At 41.8% G+C, this 15,084-nt stretch overlaps 1 protein-coding gene across 2 annotated transcripts in view; it reads right to left on the bottom strand.

Annotated features, from left to right (window-relative positions):
- AOPEP (aminopeptidase O (putative)) overlaps positions 1-15,084 on the bottom strand; it is a 473,908-nt gene that overhangs the window by 86,692 nt on the left and 372,132 nt on the right. The window lies entirely within an intron of this gene.

Below are 15,084 nucleotides of genomic sequence, written 5' to 3'. Positions count from 1 at the left end.
CGGGGGCGGGGCCTGCCTTAAAGGTATAGAAGCCGCGCCGCCTCCCCGCAGGTCGCCCCCGCCCGTCGGCGCCCTGCGCGCCTTCTAGCTTATTGTTCTCTTCGCAAACACCTCTCCTCTCCCCGCGGCTTGCCCGCGCTCGCGCCCTCCCACGCGCGGACAAACCCCGGCGCGCACGCCTTACCTTTCCACAACCTCCCTCCCGCAGGCCCTTGAGCACCCGCGAAAGGCTTTCCTGGCCGCTGCAGGAGCCGGAATGCCGCTTGCCCGCCCGCCCGCCCGCTTGCAAAGGCGAAAGGGCTTCGCAGGAGATGCGCCCTCACCCTCGTGGTCAGACTGAATTCTCCTCAGAAACCCAAGAGTCCTGATGGCTTTCGCGGAGAGAAAGGAACTTTGCTAATGGAGTTTTCTGCGGGAATGAATTAGACGCCATTAAGTAGACGTTTTTCAGTGGTCCCTGCGGAAGCCGGGGCGGGGGCCAGGTGACCTCCTCGGGGGAGAGGCCGGCAGCGTGGTGAAGCTGAGCCCCGCGCTCAGCCGGCGCGGCGCGAAAGCCACTGCGCTCCGGCTATACGCAGTCGGCGCCGCACTTGCCCGGCCCGGGTGGACACGCAGCCCTCAAACCTGGGGACTCCCAAAGCGACTGGGTAGAATGAAAAAAGGGGTCAGACTGTTTTCATAATTAGGGAGAAAGTTTGCTTCGTTTTTAAAAGTGGGCGATACCCTCCAAGTGTTTCCGTTAACCTCCAAATGCTCTCTTCCCATCCGCATTAGAAGTTGGATGAACCAGGTTGGGGTAGGGAGGTAAGAGAGAGAGTCAGGTCGCAATTGTGTTTGCTGATCTTGACCATCCCTCTAACATTATCGCATTTCTTCAAAAAAAAAAAAAAAAAAATCTGTCTTGTCCTCTCTTTATTGCTACTCCATCCTTCTTTCAGGATCAAAAGGTTTAGATCAAAGCCAAGATCAAACTCACTACTTAAATAGAAGCAACTTTGCCATGGAGTATTTTACACAAAGAGGAGCTTCTTAATGGATACATCAGAGTGGAAAACTTTGTTATTCCTTCATTCCACATTCATAACTGGGCTATTTAAAATTACATGGACGATGCACTTCTGTTTCCTAAAATAAACAACAGGTCTGCTCAAATGGGGGCTTCTTGACTTCGTGTTTCTGTTTCCAGAAGAAAAAAAATCAGCTCTAGAGAGGGATATAAACGGATATATTAACCATTTTGTATCGTTTTTATCTAAGTGCTAAGAAATGTATGCTCGTTTGCTAAAGATTTTTCAAGGTGTTACCGAATCTTCTTATATATAATGTACAACCACCCATACAGTTTTTGTACTGTAAACAAAATGCATAAAAAATAGTTAATGCTTTGCAAATCTTGAGTGCACCTACACAAAGGCAGGTAAAAATTACAAATGGTGAAGTGTATTATGTAACTGCAGAGCTGCTTTCATTTTAAATGGAAAGAGAACTTTGAACTATTCAAGCTTCCATGCTACTAAGAACAGTTCCAGAATCAATAGAAATCTATCACTGGCAGACACCTCCCTTTACCCACGAGAATTTTTTTTTTCCCGTTGGGAATTCACCATCCCCAAGAACTCTGATATGAACCCGTTCAATACTAATATACAGTGACCTGCCTAAATAGACCTTTTGTAAGTGTTGATTTGTCAACAATTCTTAAATATGTAGTCCTAGAGGGAACTTAAAGTGAAGTCCAATGATCCAGCAATAGGAATAAAGATATAACTATTATAAATTAAGTCTTATACAGTCTTCTATGAAAATCTGTTATTACAGCTGGGTAGTTAGGACTTGCAGACTTTCTTCTTTATTCCTCATCTGGTTGTACACATGCGTACACACACAGACACACAGATTGTTCTTAATTCTATGAATCACATTGAGCCACTGGAAAGATCTTAGGGATTGACACCTGGGAACCCTATCTTGCTGCCATTGGCACAGTTCCCGATCTTTCTAGTACCCAGCTCATGAGAACCTAGCCATTTCAGACAGAACCTGAACAAAGGAAACCTTCGTCACTCTGCTCTCCTAGGACTTTGTTGAATGGGAATAAAAGCTGTGGTCTATTCTAAGTGCCTCCTAGCTATTCTTTTTATTTGTATTCTTGCCTCCTGCCCCATCCATCCTCCACGGAGAAGCTAGAATGATATTTCCAGAAGTAATTCAGATTATATCACTTCACTTTACCTAGGATGCTTCTCCTCCTCATCCTCTACTTCTCCCACTTATCCTGTAGTTCTGGCTTTAAACAACATTTTTTCAGAAAGGTCTTTCCTTGCTCCCCAGACCAACCAGATTGTCACCCCACAATTCTAATAGCATCCTATTTATTTAAAGTACTTACATTTTATATTGATTTATTTAATATAAACTGGCCTGTAAGCTCAAAAAAAAAAAAAAAAAAAATCCAAACCATTGCTGCTAAGTGGATTCTGACTCATAGCCACCCTATAGGACAGCGTAGAACTGCCCCATAGGGTTTCCAAGCTTGTAATCTTTCGGAAGCAGATTGCCACAGCTTTCTCCCATGGAGCTGCTAATGGGTTCCAACTGCTGACCTTTCAGATTAGTAGCTGAGTGCTTACCCACTGCACCACCAGGGCTCCTCCTGTAAGCTCTAAGAAGGCAGAAATCCTGTCTCTTTTGTTGTCAATTTTTGTCTAGTCACTAAAAACATTGCCTGGCATATAGTAGATGCTCACTAAATATGTTAAATAAGTGGATGGAAGAATAAAAGAAAGAATAAATGGATGGCACTTGAAATTTCAGGAGTGGTGGTGGTTTTAAGATAAAGACCTTTCTAATTAACTCCTGTTTCACTACTGAAATAGCTTAGTATGTAAGCAGTATAGAATTGTGCATTTTTAAAGAGAGTTACATGTTACATTACCAGGGTCGTTTTAAAAGGAACTTTTTTAAAACACAGAAATACTAAAACCAAACCAAACCTGTTGCTGTTGAGTCGATTCTGACTCATGGTGGCGACCCCATGTGTTGCAGAGTAGAACTGCTCCATAGGGTTTTCTTGGCTATAATCTTTACAGAAGCAGATCGCCAGGCCTCTTCTTTTGCGGCACCACTGAGTGGGTTTGAACTGTCAACCTTTAGGTTAGTAGTCTAGTGCAAACCATTTGTGCCACCCACAGTACCCTCATATAGTGATCACTAAAATTGTATTCCAAAAGTATGCTAGGGGCTGGGTTTAATCTAGAATGAGATGTTAGCATATCACTGCATGACACTAGAAAAATATTAATACCTGTTGATTGTGTTCAGTACAATTCCAACACATTTCTCCTTTTGTCTATCTAAATCTCCCTTTCTTCCTGGGCTGATACCAATGAAGGTAGAGTGTGGAGAAACTGGAGGAAGGCTACTTTTTCAAAAATTGGAATTCTGCTAACTTGAATTGTAAACTTTCACTTAAAGGACAATAAAAGAAAAAAAAAGGAATTCTGCAATCAGGATGGGTACTCTATGCTCATGCTATATATAACTATCTTTGAGAGTGTGGTAAAAGCACTTTAAAACTATCTTTAAAAACAGATGTTTTCTATTTGCATTTTATCTCTTAAAAATGCCTCCTTCTAGTAGAGATGCAAGTTTTGAAAGGAAGTTGTTTTAAGAAACCTTCCTGTCAAAGCAGCTTATAATAGCCAAAGACAATTTCAGAGGCTGAGAAAAATGCCATTGCTTTAAAATAAAAGCATTGCTTAACCTAGTGGCTGGAGATTACTTTTGGAGAGTTCTTTCTCTCTCTCTCTTTTTTCAAGTCAAAGAGTAATTAAGCCTTTCACAGGAAAAAGATAGTGATGCCAATTTCATACTATGATATGGGTGTGTGCTCTCTTCTGATACTACCTTGTGAATAAGTGAGAATACAGAGGAATGAGAAGCAGCACACCTTCCTAGTCAACTCGAAGGCCTGAAGGGCAAACTAGGGAGCCCTTTAATTATCCCAAACAGCCTCATATGGCAAATTACATTCCTGGCCACAGCAGAGGGAAAACCATCTGCTATAAGAAGCCAAAGGACCTTTTAATACCAAACATGATAGAGAGTTCCAGAAGTTTTGCTGGTTTCAGAAGGGCTCTATTGCCAATGTAAATTCAGGGTGAATTAAAAAGTAGGAGTCTGCACAGGTCTGGAAATAAAATCAAGGTTAATTTAAGTTGCAAATAATAACAAATAAGGATTAGGGACCAAGTTATCAAATGTTTTTGTCTTTAAATTTTGCTCTATCATTTTTTAATGTAATATTTTGTTTTCAGCTGATTTTAGAAAAATTATATATAACTTGTATTATTGCCCATTTTGTCTCTGTGTTAGAGTGAACACCTAATTTCTTTCTGAACAGGATGTTGGCTGGCCTTGCCAAATGGACCTCTTAGTGGAAGCCCTTATAAACCATAGTTTTCAGAAAAGGAAATCAATCCCACGCTTGGCTCGGCTGATTGCTGAAGCTTATGGCTCTGCAGTGAACTGCCCGACAGAACCTCTTCCTCTCATTAACCGTATCCCTGAATTCACTGTTGCTCAAAAACTTTTACAGAGCTTCATTGAGGGAACAATATTTAAGATAGTCAGCCCTTCCATTTCTCAACCCCCCTTTAAGAATTTGGTTAAGGCAAATGGTCCTATCAGTTCCCTAGAAAAAAATACAACTATAGTGTGCACACATACAGATGCATGCATGTTTAAATTTCAGGAGGCTCACAGATTTCTCTGATGCCTACTCCCCTGCCCTCGACACTGTAAAATCCATTCTTGGATTAAGGCAGACCACCATAAAGCTGACTGGGACTGTGTCTTACTGGCCCTCTGTGAGATTCCTTTTATTTCATTATGTTCTGGTAAGAAGCCATCAACCTTTATTGAGGTGCATTATAAGAAACAGCCCCATAAAATCCATCACGGTGTTTACCCTAAGGATGTTTTGAGGATTGTTTATTACGGTAGACAGTAATTCTCCGTGAGGACCTGCAGGAAGAACTTCTCTCTGGTATCAACATCAGAAATAGTTGGACTTAGGCTATTGGCTTGTTTTTACCTCACAGACACTAGGATTTATCCTTTTCCCTCTTCTAGAAAGCTTAGGGCTCAGTGCTTCTACTTTAGCCACATGGAGGAACTTCAGGGTGTGCATTTTGTATGCTAATTTAGTTTCTGGTCCTATCTTATTTTTCTACTATTGTTTTCATTTTTCTTATTTATTTATTTTTTAATCACGCTATAGTTATCTGCTTTGGAAGATGCCTTAAAGCCTTTTACACAAGGAGGGGTATGAATACATAAAGTACAGTATTGTAAGTTTCTGTTTTCTTTCTTTTATTTTCTTTTTCGGGGAATAGAGAAGGGGGGGAGTCTGGAAAAATTTTATGGTTCTAATATTTCTTTAAGGAGTCCTGGTGGTGCAATGGTTAAGTACATGGCTGCTAACCGAAAGGTGGGCAGTTCCAGCCCACCAACTGTTCCTTGGGAGAAGAGACCTGGCGATGTGCTCCCATAAAGATTTCAGCCTAGGAAAGCCGTTGGGGCAGTTCTACTCTGTCCTATAGGGTGACTATGAGTCGAGACTGATTCAACAGCACACAACAACAACATTTTTCTCCATCGGCAACATTTGGAATTCAAGTATAGAAGTTGAGGATATATGATTATATCCTACTTATGAAATTTTAAAAAAAAGATCTGTTAAAAAAGAAAACAAAAAATAAAGCTAATACTATTGCAGTGCAATTGATTACTTTTGTGTGGCCTTTTTAGCCATGGTCTTGTAACTCCCACCCATGTGATTGGGTGGGACTGTGTAATAGGGTAATTGTGGCCCACCAAGGGGACTGGTCAGTTTTGCCTTAAAAGAGAGCCAATTCCAGAGCAGAGAAAAGAATCCCAGCACCACCAAGGAAGAACATCCAGGAGCCAGCATGTCCTTTGTACCTGGGATCCCTGTGCTGAGAAGCTACTGGACCCAGGAGACAGAGAGTGAGCTGTAACCTTGAAGACGGTGAGAAGCAGTGACAGGAGAGACCTGACAGCAGAGACCAGGCAGTAGGAGACAGCATGGTGGGCTTCCCGGCTCACGGAGAGAGAAAGCTGAGTGCCTTCGGGCAGAGGCCGAAGGCCAGGGAGAGGCGTGCCTGTGAGCACAGCTGGGGAGAGGCTGTCCTGATGGAACAACTGTATCCTGAGTGTTCCTGAGCCTGAATTGTAACTGTTACTTCCCTAATGAACCGCATAATCGTGAGTGTGGTCTGTGAGTTCTGTGTGGCCACTGCAATGAATTATAGAATCCAGCAGAGAAGTAGAGAGTACTGTGGAGAGATGGTTCTTGTCAGAGTTTGTAAAGATGGCAGAGAGAAGAGGCATGTCTGACCCCCACCTCATAGGAATCAGCCTTGGTCTGTTGATCTTGGTTCTCCTTCCCCCTTGTGAGGTTAGAGGAGGTCAGATGCTGCCCCTAAGCCGTTTTTACAACTATACAAATATTACACAGAACTATTATAAAAATGCTAAGCAACCAAATATTATATCTCTTTTGATATTAACAACAGAGGAAATGGGCATAGATTGCAGGAAGAAGAATGTAAATTGGACATATGGGTGGGTTATTCACTTAACAAACATACTGAATGCCTACTGCAAAACAGAGCACTAGACTGTGAACCTGAAGATGAATAAGACACCCTCCTTGTCCTCACGGAACTCGTGCAATAAGGCAGAAATACAGCACAGTATGCGGAGCATGCAGACAGCTTGTCTGGGTTTGAATCCAGGCTCTGCCTTGTATTAGCTGTGTGACCTCTCTAAGCCTCCTTTCTCACAGAGTTGTGAAGATCAAATGACTCATGTAATGCGCTCAGCACAGGAAGCAGTTCTCATTTATCAAGCCCTAGATGATTAGAACTAAGAAGCATCACAACATTACAAGAAACTGGAGGCCAGTGACTTTAGGACAAGAAAAAGTACTGAATCTTACATATGTCAGAGACCAGAGAACCTTAGAACTAATAGAGAGAACAAGTGTTGGCAACTTTGTACAGAACTGTACAGTGTACAAAGCGCTTCTACATTCAGACTCTGTTCTGTTTGTTCCTCACACCGCCCCATTTTAAAGATGAGGAAAGTGAGTCTCAGAGAATTTTAGCATGTCATATTGCTTGGCACTTAGATCTGGCTAGAAATGTAGTGCTCTTTCTACTCTAGCATGAGAGCTTAGAAGCATCTAGCACGACCATCTCACTTTAAAATAGTTGCTTACTATGAGGATCAGATAAATCCCAGATCAAAACACAGCCCGCAAAATACAATCCTGTACCATAAAAGTCTACTGAAACAGCCACTCTAGAAAATGGATACTAATATATCCCCTTAGACATCTGTATGACTGCAGTTCTTTACAGAAGTTTAACATTCATGGGCATTATAACCTTAAAGAGTTTTCACAGGTGAAATATAAAATTATGCAGGGCTGGATTTACATCAGTGGTTCCCAGCCTTGACTGCTAATTAACAATTCCAACGTCCAGGCTCACTCCAGACCACTTAGATTCCTATCTCTGAGAGGGAACCAGGCGTCAGTCATTTTTAAAGCCCCCCAATGTGCAGCCAGGTGGAGAACTACTAGTTTAGTTCATTTTAATGATGACCCATCTCTAATAGGCTACCCTGATGAAATTCCAGATGTTTTGCAGACATATCTAAATTCTAAGGTCAGTGCCATGGAAGACAGCCATTTCTTATGCTCTTTTACTAGAAGTCCCTTTGGGCTGATGGCAAAAACAGTGCTGGGCTGGCCGGGCTGTCAGCTGACCCAGGCTGTCACTTTTTATGAGTTGGAGTTGATTTCACAACAACTAGAATACTTAGAGATAGGAGTCCCTTGGTCCCCTGGGTGGTGCAGATGGTTAATATGCTTGGCTTCTAACTGAAAGGTGGGAGGTTCAAGTCCACCCAGAAGCACCTTGGTAAAAAGGCCTGATGTTCTACTTCTGAAAAACTCAGTCACTGAAAACCCTGTGGAGCACAGTTCTACTCTGACACACATGGGGTCATTATGAGTTGGAATCAACTTGACAACAACTAGTCTATTTAGAGAGAAACTTTTGGGCAAGATAAGTTAAGGGGACATACAATGGACTAAAAAGAAGCAGAAGACCTCAATACTCTACCAAAAAAGGGAGGCAAGAACGGATGGACATATGACTTTTCAGAGTTTCTTCCAGGTTCATGGATAATACTATTTTGGATCCTAAGTGGAAAGAGCAGAGATCCTTGTCTTCAGGGAAGCTGATTTTTGTAGTGGTTTGGAATGCTATATACATGAAGGTGGTATTTCCAATTATGTGGATGGCTGCTACCCATTCCCTTGAAACAAACACTTTGCATTTGGAAGATTGCTGGCTAGGATTAGGGAATTGTGTGTACCAATGGGAAAGCACCTTCACTATGTGCAAAAGGTACTGTCCCATGCAGGACTCAACTCGTGTTGAATCCCTTAGGTCTTGGGCACCATGTTCTAATCAAATGGGCTACCTTGTGTAGAAAAACACACACACACATCAATACTATAGGAAAATTACTCTGGCAAATGCCTTACAAAGGGTATTAATTAGTAATTAATTAAACACACAAGCATATCATATGTTGGCATTTAACTAGCTTGAAAAGCAAACACCCATGTAGGTACTTCCCTGTCATTTCTCAAGATGGAGTGGGTGTGGCATCTTTAAGTGCACGCACAAGGACATGTCACTGCTGCATTAGAGGAGAATATGCATTGGGAGTCTGTGGCCCTGGCATGTCTATTTTTAAAAACCTTGGCACTCAGACTGGGTTGCCTGTCATCTGGCCTCCCAAAGGAACCCAACAACATGTCAATTTGCTAGAGACAGGAATGGGCCTAAATCACCTACCTCTATTAAGAAGTAAAATCACACCTCCCCCCCTCACCCCCCACACACATGCACACACACAAAGTAAAATCCATCACATTTGTCCCAAATATAAAGAGTACATTTTTTAAAAACCAGTTTTCCAAAAGGTTTTCTCACCACACATTTAGATCCATACAAGGAGGTGTTCCAGAAAACAATGGGATGGGCCAGAATTAATTGGCTGCTAATCTCTTTACTTTTCGTAGGATGTTTTCTCCAGCAGTGGATTAAATCAACGTTTAATGCTCCACAGTCCCAGCTGCGTCCATATTAGGAAAGCCGGAGCTCATATCTCTCTCTGTGTGAAAAAAGGACCTGTCCTCCTTCCCCTGCGTTGTGCTTCTACCACTGCATGGGTAGGAGGGGGGTGGGAGCTGGGGAATGTGAACTTGATCCAGCATTGATCAGCCAAGCAGCAAACTCTCATTGTTCTTTAGATACCAAACATAACTTCTTTCTACTGGGGATAAACCCAGCCATTCTGTACATAACACAGCTTTTGTACTCAGCAGTATGATAGATGGGAATAACCACAAAGAACATGAGAGCTTTATTAGATTTATCATAAACACTTCCTAACATGCAGAATTTAAGAATCCATCCAGTAAATTTATATTCATATTAATATTAGACATGTTAGAATCACTTAAATCTAACAATCTTCTCATCATTTCTGTTTTTTTAATAATTGATCTCAATGTATAGGACAAATACTGTGGTCTGCTTTTGCTTTACCTTCTTTTTGAGCATTTCTTATGTTCACTGCCTTGCTCTCTGAAGTTCAAGGACATTGGAAATCATGTGAATGTACAACCCAATATGCTACCGCTGTTTTTAAGTGCTGTCCTATGACTTTGGCTTAACTGCCTCAGGGTAAGGCTATGGGGTAATGGGAAATACATAGTAGAACTCAGTCCTAGGCACCCTCTGTCTTTGCCACCTAGAAGCTACTTGACCTTGGACATGTCACATACCCTCTCTGAGCCCAGGAAATGGAGATGATGCTATCTGCCTCACAGAGCTGTGGTGGAGACAGAATGAGACCACGTATAAAGTGAGAGGCACAAAGCAGGCCAATAAATGTTCATTTCCTTCCTCTCTCCTCTCAGCAACGAAAGCCCTACTGGTATTTGGAACCTAAGTAAACTTTTCAAAGGTCTCAAAATAACTGAGTCATGACACCATAACACAGAACCTCACCTGACATCCACACAGACTCAATGCCATTGGATGAAGCACACCTGAGTCACTACAAACAAGTATGTGTCCCTTCCCAACAATGGTTGGTGGACACGACAAAACAACATCACTTTGACATATGCCTTATTATAGAGGAGATCATCCCGTTTCTGCTCCCATCTCACTTAAAACAATCAGCCCACTGTTGTAACAAGAAGACCATAAAATGAAATTTGATATTTTTACATTGTTCTCTGAAGGTACCAGCATGACCAGGTACCAGATGCAAAAATATCTAAAACTCTGTTGAAATGGCAATTTTTTTTACCTATATATTTACAAAATAAAAAACAAAGAAAAATCTAAAACCCAAATAGTAGCTACATGCATTTAAAACCAATGTAATAATTAAGAACTTGGGCTTTTAAGTTAGACAGATAACAGTTTTCAGTCTCCTCATCTATAAAATGGGTATAATTGTAGTGTCTGTCTTAGAGAGTTGTGACTAAGAGAAGTAAATAGCTATTGTGTATAATGCCTACAGCATTATACTGTAGGCATTAAACATACTATAGCTACGTTTTCCATTCTAGATGTTCTAATATGTAAAATAGTATACCCTGATATACTGAGGGAAAGGGGAGGATTAAATTTTTTAAAATACACTTCTATAGAGAGTTACACAACCTATATATTCTTGGATTTACCCATTTACAGCTTAATTTACTAGAAGCATTTGTGCAAAACTCAGGCAGATGTTCTTCAAATACAAAATCAATGACAGTAATGAAGAAATACAATTTGAGGAGGGAAGACCCAGTGAGAATTCCAGAGAAGCCATCTTTGCAATAAATGTAATCAAGAAGAGTCTTAAAGGGAGGTACATCTTTGCTTGGCCACATGGAATATGAAAAACAACAACATGCACAACTGAGGAAAGAGGAATAGAACAAAGAGAGAAAATGGAAGGAAGCATTTGGAGAAAAGGCAGGAGAAGCTGCCTGAGATGGGAGGTGACTTCTCCTTTCCCCAGAAATGAGCCCACAGGGATAAAGGAGGTTATCTACAGTCGAATCCCATTATCACTTGTTGCCCTGGAGTCTTACTCCCAAATTCTGATGTATTGACTTTGGCCTCTTCACCATGCATTTTCATGCCAATAAAGTTGCTAAAATTAAAGAATTGAATTGTGAAGCTTTCTGGCATAAATAATGTCATATTGTAAAGTCTGGGCTAATAACAACCAGGATGCCCTTAACGCACTTAAGAAAAACCATCTGATACATGCATCCCTCAATGTGGTTTGAAATTTCCTTCAGCCTACAAAGGAAAATATTTTTAGCATGTAGCACATTTTGTAACAGACACATAAATGTACTGAAAATACAATTTTAGGAAAGCATCTGGGTTTGATCATTTCTTGTTATACCTAAACCCCAAATAGGCTCTACTTTCTCGCTATAAGAAACACTGGAACAGTTTGCTATAAGCTGTGCAGCAATCAGGGCAGCAATTTCTCATATACATTATGTTACTGGCTTTGTTTGTTGATTTTTGTTCGTTTTTCAAGCAGCAAATACTCTAATGGTTTAAATATAAAAGCGGCATAAAAAATGCGGTCATTTGGCTGGGACATTTGGCTCCAATGTCTTCCCGCCTTCAAAAGTCAACATAGAACTCACTGGAATTTGTACCCCATGGTTATTTAGACAATAGACATAAATCAGTACTTATTTTTATGTTTCAAAATGCATCCTAGAAATAACATCTGCCACTCTTGAAGGTAAAATGGACCTGCAGTTTTCATTGATCTGCAGGAATTTCAAGACATTAAACAACCCTGGCAAAATTCTTTTCATCTCCTGCTGGTCAAACAGGTTAATATCTGTGAATAATTGGTTTGAATTAGAAGCAAACGCTTCTTCTTCAATGATCAGCCAGCATAAATGCTCTCGCAGATAGATTAGTAATTACGATTTCCCCCAATAATCTCTCAAACAGTGGGAGAGAACAGAAATGAACAAACGGGTTTCTTGACAGTGTGAGTTTGAATACCACACTGGACAAAATGTATAAAAACACTCCCAGCAGCATTCGAAACTAAGGACAAGTTTTAAATCTGAGGGCAATTCAATAGATTCCTGGGAAGGAACGGAAGACACTTTAAAAAAAAAAAAAGAAAGAATCCTGACTTTCCTCCTCTTAAAGGTGATCGGGTCCACCTGAAGCAAAGGCGTCATCGAGGTCCCAGCGCACAGCACATGGTGACTTAAGGCTCAGAGCAGCTCCCCTCACTAAGGGGCTAGCCCAGGGCCACATCACTTACTGGTGATAGAGGTGATTCCAAAAATCAAAACCATTTGCTGCCGAGTTGACTTCAACTCATGCAGGCCCCATGTGTGTCAGAGAAGAACTGGACTCCATAGAATTTTCAATGGCTGATTTTTTGGAAGTAGATCCCAGGCTTTTCTTCCGAGGTGCCTCTGGGGACTCGAACTGCCATTTTGGTTAGCAGCCGAGTGCATTAACTGTTTGCACTACCTAGGGACTCCAGCATTGACCCCAAAGCTGGATTTAAGGTATTAATTGCTCTCTTCATAAAATACAGGACTAAGCTTGCTGAGCACAATGTCATAATGTGCTCCGGGAAAACACCAGTTTGGATGTGACACAATTGACTCCCACCCCCCGCCCAGCCTCCACACCTCAAAATCATGTAACTTTGCATTTTATAAGATCAGGTTGTTTGGACCGCACTTGCAGTGCTATGCTGGTTATAACCAGACAGAGTCAGAAACAGAAAATACTGAGTTCCTAAGGGCCCAAGCTGGAGGACTGACCTGGAAGGAAGGAGTTTTCTGCCGAATGATCTGAACGCACTCATTATCAAGCTCCAATAAATAACAGACAACTGCTGTGCAGAGGTGTGCGACAAGAATGCTGTCCTCTTTTAAGCACACATTTGGGCTTGGGCAGTTGGACAATCATTGACCTTACCACTGACCTGTGATACACTGGCTGGCTGGCCACCACCAGATTGTGTCCTGGACACTCTTGCTTCTGGGTCAGCACAGGGAACAAAATAAGGGCAAAAGCCAGGCACTCTATTAGGGTTTGCTTTTGAAAGCAAATAAGAAAAAACTGAAAACCAAAAAAAACAAAACCCGTTGCCATCAAGTTGATTCCGACCCATAGTGACCCTATAGGACAGAGTAGAACTGCTCCATAGGGTCTCCCTTAAATGCTTTAGAAGGTACATAAAGACATTTCTTGTTCAACCAATTGCTTTTCATTCTTTGTTTTTGGTGACCTGGTATTTATTACTGAATTTAGTTTCCACCTCAAGGGAGGAGTAGCTGTATCCTTCTAGAGGCAAAGATCTGAACTAATCTTCACACACACTCACATTCACTCACACCAAAAAAAAGACCAGTTCTTCAATAAAATAAAACTCAGTATTTCCTATCGAAGTATTCAGTCCAGCTACACAGGGTCATCATCTTGAAACATCTAAGTGAACGAGGGACATGTATACACATGACACACATTTATGAAAAGCCCTAGAAAGTGTAGTTCACATTGCTGTCGACACAAGGCATATTTTTGCCAACTAAACAGGAGGAAAGAACAGTTTCAGGAAAAAAAAAAAAAGTCATTAATTAAAATTCATCACTGTTCAGAGCTCTCTACTGTATAATCATTCCTTGTCTACTCATGTTGTTAGGTGCCGTGAAGTCGGCTCTGACTCATTGTGACCCTAATGAAACACTGCCCGGTTCTGCACCATCCTCATAATCGTTGCTGTTTGAACCCACTGTTGTAGCCACTGTGTCAATCCATTTTGCTGAGGTTTTCCTCTTTTTCACTGACCCTCTACATTACCAAGCATGATGTCCTTCTCCAGGGACTGGTCTCTCCTGATAACATGTCCAAAGTATGTGAGATGAAGTCTGGCCATCCTCACTTCTAAGGAGCATTCTAGCTGTATTTCTTCCAGGACAGATTTGTTCATTTTTCTGGCAGTCCATGGTATGGTATATCTACTCATAGGTCCTTGTAAAAACTAAGACAAAAATGTGACCATGCTGAGCTGACTTAAAAGCAACACTTCTAAAAAACACAAAATGCCTTAGTCCAACGAATTGAGGATTGAGAGTCCTGGCTCTGCCACCAACTAGAGCCCTGAGCTGGGGCAGATCACTAAAGCTTTCCTGGGGCTCAGCTCTACAATGGGTGCAAAGAAGATGAGCTGCTCTCTAAGATGCGTACATCCTATGATCCTAAAGCAGACAAGCCATGCAGTACCAGAAAAGACTACTCTTAACCATGAAGTAACAGAGGCCATACCCAAGAGACAGATGCCACATGCAGATATTAAATATCAATTTATTTTGTACCACATGCTAGCTCTCTCTCCACAAAGCAGAAGAAAAAAAGCCCTGCATTCGCAAAGTAGCTAAGCGCTTCTGAGAGATTCCTTGTCAGAACGGTGCTCTGAGGGCAGATGCTGGTGCAAGTCATGACTCACATTGTGGAGAGTCCCCTGAGGGGCCTCTGCCCAGAGGGCTCAGGATGCTGATCTGAAAATCAGTACTGCAGCAACGCTGGGCGACGTCAATCAGCCAGGATGGCGTGTGTGTGTGCTGCCCATGGTACAACACACTACAGTGCTGGTTCTCAGAGCTTCACCCTCCAGGCGTGGGCACAGCAGAATGCAAACATCAAATAATGTGCCTTTGATGAAGTCTACCAGAGTGTATCTTCAGCCTAATAAAAAAGGGAGAGCAGGGGTGGTTCTTAAAAAATCAGACCTGTTCGGGATAGCGGGCAAGATGGCGGTCTAGGCAGAAGCACCACGCCGTCCCTCCACAACAAAGATCCGAAAAACTAAGCCAAACAGAGAATCAACAATCCTGAAACCCTA

This window comes from Trichechus manatus, unplaced genomic scaffold (genome assembly GCF_000243295.1).
Source record: "Trichechus manatus latirostris isolate Lorelei unplaced genomic scaffold, TriManLat1.0 scaffold00082, whole genome shotgun sequence".
Taxonomy (NCBI): domain Eukaryota; kingdom Metazoa; phylum Chordata; class Mammalia; order Sirenia; family Trichechidae; genus Trichechus; species Trichechus manatus.
The sequence above is the reverse complement of the archived record's forward strand: the minus strand, read 5'-3'. Positions and strand labels throughout refer to the sequence as shown.